A 4,653-nucleotide genomic window follows, 5' to 3' on the forward strand; every position below is an offset into this window, starting at 1 on the left:
GATATAACCATTCATTTCACCTAATATAAGTAGATTGACCATTGCAAAAAAAGGGACAACAATCAAATTGCCAATGCATCCCCAAAAAATATACAAAATGGATGCAAAAGCTCAACCATCAAAACAAGTTTTTGTCATATATAATTAGTACCTAGTTTGTTAATAAATGTGAGTTATAATAGTTTAAGTCTTTTATCCATCCCTTCAATATGGAGGCCCTAACTTCATTTGAAGCCACGCCTTCCTCAAATGTGGCTCCACTCTGTAAAATGTCATAACTCGACTTTCAAACTCAACAAAGAAGTCATATGCTTTGATAAAAAATGCCACTAAACATCCTTCTAGGCTCATAACATCGGCATACACATTTTCCTTGCTAAATAAACCAAACCCTCTCTCAACTGCAAATGCAAGTTTCTCGAGATGTGTAGCAATGTCTTGCACTTGTTCAACAACAATTGAAGCATATGACTTCCGTTTTCCTAAAACTCTTCCTTCTATAGAACTACTTGCCTCCACTGGCCTTGCTTGAAGGTTAGGATCTCCAAAATTCTCAGCCTCATCAATGTCATCAAAAACATGCTCAAGATTCGATGTTGAACTAGTGGCACTTATAGAAATTGCATCTTGCTTATGTAGCTCCTTGGCTGTAAAGGCACCATTTCCAGTCACTTGATCATTTCCACATACCAATGCCAATTGGTCATAGTTTGGAATTCTTTTTTGTCTGAACTACTTTGCCTTTGGATGTGCCTGCTCATTTACCCTGAGAGTTCCATAATAAGTCACTTTCCGTACTAATAAGTCATCTTTCATACTAATTTGTAAACCAAGTGTTTAAAGTAAGTGTTGTTAATCTATTTTACCTCGATATATGTAGTCCAAACATCAGGTGTTGCATCTATTGTCTTGGTTGAATCATTCCATGCAAAGCCACTTTGATTCAAAAGGTTTTTTAATATTGCAAAATTCTGCTTGATTATTTTCAGCCTATTTCGTATGTGTCCTTGAGTAAATTCAACTAAAATTCCTTTCTTGGAGTTCTCCATGTTGTGTCTCTAGACAATTTTGTCTATGTTAGTAGACTAGGTGGCTGCTAAAGGGACATGCATACCTTTTCAAACAAAGGGGACGTCTTTATATAGGAAAGCTACTGTGCAATCTATGAAGCGCATCCAAGATCTCCAGCCCATCTGGTTCAGAGGTGGTTTCATGCCCATAGGTGGACTCTGTATAAATGGATAGTGTTCATCCAGTAGAGACCGAAATGTGCAAGGTGATAAATGGTTCTTCCAGCGTGGCGTCGTGATCCCGAGGAAGTCGAAAATGCTAACCTACTTAATGAGGTCCCCTGGCAGATCAGGTGGGATACTTAACCGAACCCTGGTGGCTCTATGAATGAGGAGGCACATTCTTCTTTTGGAGGATATGCAATTCTACAACGGATTGGACTCTTTTGACGCTGGTACTTGGATGACTTAGTGCATCCTTTAGGTATGATCTCCTTCTTTTGATGTCTCGATTCTCTTTCCTTTTGGGCCTTGCTTTCATTACTTTTTCTTTTCTCACAAGCGAACACGATGGCCAAGTGTTGTTTAATCAGGAGAACATAGAGGCTTTGCAAGCCCAATAGGAGAGAGCTTGCTTCAGCGTTGAGGCAAGGAATGGAAATGGGTAGGGTACCTGTAAAACCCCATGACCAAACGTTTTTTATTAAAAAAAAGTTTCTTAATGCTTGTAGTGTGACTTGAACCAAATCAATTAATGATAGCACTAAGTCTCTTAACACTACTTTAAGCCAGTAAGCCATCTCACCTTTTTTGTTATTTAATAAAATAAAATATATTTTATTTTGTGTTCATAAAATAAATCAATACATGTATATGATTAACGATTCCAACTAAAAATTAAAAGAAATAATATTTATAATTAGCATTTTATAACTAAATGAAATAAACAATCTATCAAATCCAAATTTACATCAAATGATGATTTTAATCCAAAAAAAAATATTAATAATAGAATAATTATCTTAGTACTTAAAATTTATAAATTTGTGCATGATATATAATATAATAGGTTCATATTTATGTAGCCTGGGTATCGGGTATCGGGTACCCTAAAGTCAAAACCCAAACCTTATAGGGTTTTAATAAAAAATCCTAAACCCTATAGGGTTTTGATAAATGGGTCCTATTAGGGTCGGGACGGGTCGGATACCCAAAAAGTCCTACGAAATTGCCATCCCTAATTGAGGCAGTTGTCCGTTGTGCGGAGGGCGACTGCCAACACTTTATCGACCTCAGTACCGGAATGCAACATGAGCTGGAGGAGGCTAGAGTAACCATTGCCACCTTGACTGACGAAGTGTGAACGAAGGATCATCAACTGGAGGAGCAGCACACCAAATATACTGAGGATATTCGTCGTGCCAAGGTCACTTCCGTTGAATGTTTCCGTACGTCGCCCAAGTACACCCGAGAAAAGATCGAGAACGTCCTTCCCTCGAAGATGGGATTCAAGCTATGTCGACGCTACCTTAAGTCTCTGCACCCAAACTTCAACTTTGGCAACCTGTTTGTTAGGTCAGTGCTAGACGAGCTAGTTGTGTAGGTCGACCACAAGAGCCTTTAACTCCAAGTGAGGAAGATGAAGGGGTTGGCGATGGGTCAGACGATGTTGATGGTGAGCTACAATACGATGAGGAAGAGTAGTGGCTGGTTGGGAAATTCTTTTTCATGTTCTTCTGGAATTTGCTACTTTCTAGAGCCTGAGTGCTCCTGTTTATCTTCTCAGAACCTGTGTGGTCTTTAATCACTTTTCTTTTCCTTTCTTCTATCTTATTTTTACATATATGTACTCTTTTGTAATGAATTTGAGTTTTTACATATATTATGCCCCTCCTTGCCATGTGCTTTCAATTGCTAGAAAATAAGCTAAGTCTCAAAACATATGATATTACCGAGGTAACGAGGTGCACGATTGCCTAGGTGCCAAAGCAACTAAACTCATAATTTTGTCCAAGTCAAAATGTTGCCAAGGTATCAAACTACCAACATGTCTTAAGGTCGGCATAGGGGGCCTTAGAGATAAAAAGCGATTTGGCTTCCCCTTGTGTACATTTTAGCCGAAGTGCTCGTAGGTTGGCTGGACCAGGTCGCCAAGGTAGGTGGTCTTATATTCACACTTAGTGAAATATTATAGTTTTAGTGAATGCAGCTCGGAACTTCCAAACTCTTCACAAGTAATACTTCCTTAGGTTATCAATGTTCCATGCACGGGGTACATGTCTCCCTTCTAATGTTTTAAGCTCGTATGTAACTTCACCGATCACTTTGAGAACTCTGTAAGGGCCTTCCCAATTTGGACCAAGCTTTCCTACACCGGGCTCAGGTACCATAACTTTCTTGAGTACTAGGTTGCCAACTCTAAAATGGCATCTCTTAACTTGGGCGTTATAGTACTAAACTACCCACTACTAGTATGTTGTGGTCCAAATATAAGCCAAGTCACGAACTTCTTCTACCAAGTCGAGGGTAGTCCACAAGTCATCCTCGCTGACCTCCCATACATCTTGGACTACAAGGTTGACACATCGATTTCGGTTGGACTTATAGCCTCGGTCCCATCTATTATATTTAAAGGAGTTTCTCCAATCACCGCCTTGATAATAGCTCAGTAGGCCAATAGGACACTTCGCCACTCGTCCACCCACAAACCTTTAGCTCGGGAGAGCCGAGCTTTAAGTCCGTGGAGTATCACCCCATTCGTCACTTCGGTCTTACAGTTTGCTTGGGGAGGGACCACCGAGGTGAAGTTTTGTTGTATTCACATCTTGGCACACTAATTCTAGAACATGATATCCTCGAATTGCTTCCCGTTGTCTGAAATCAATACCTTGGGGAGTCTGAATCTGTAGGCGATGCTTTTCCAGAAGAAGTTATGCACTTTGTGAAATAATCAACCATGACGACCAAGAACCTATTATGTCCGGTCGCAGGTGGAAAGGGACCGAGGATATTTATGCCCCACAGAGTGAATGGCCACAAGTTGGTAGCTACCTCAAGTCGGCGGCGGGCTGGTGTGATATATTAGCGTGTCGCTGACACTTGTTGCACTTCTAAACCAATTATACTATATCCACCTTCATTGCAGGCCAATAATAGCCTTGCGAAGCGCTTTCTAGGCAAGCACCCTGCCCCCTGGGTGTCCTTCGCAAAGTCCTTCATGGATCTCGCATAGCACCTAACTTACTCCAGTCAAACACAAGCAGTGCAGGTAGGGGAGCATGAACAGCCTTTGATACAGTTGCTCGCCTATGATTACATACTGAATTGACGGACGCTTTACCCTCTGAGCTGCATTATGCTCCGTAGGTAGGGTCCCACAACACAGATTATCAACGAGCAGATCCATCCAACTCAACTCTATAACCAAAATGGGAGCGATGGTGTGCTATCGTAGGCAACCAAAAATAAAACCTATACTCCTAAAAATACATGTAGTAGTGCGAGTAAGGATCATTCCCACGGAGAGTATCTAGCCTAGTTTTATGCTACGTGAACAAGGATGGGAGTTTTGAGTATAACGAAAACAATTTAAAAAAAAAAAACAAATAAGGAACAATTCAAATTGAAGTATCGAAATCAATTA

Source organism: Nelumbo nucifera, chromosome 1 (genome assembly GCF_055504915.1).
Source record: "Nelumbo nucifera cultivar China Antique chromosome 1, China Antique-T2T, whole genome shotgun sequence".
Lineage (NCBI taxonomy): Eukaryota > Viridiplantae > Streptophyta > Magnoliopsida > Proteales > Nelumbonaceae > Nelumbo > Nelumbo nucifera.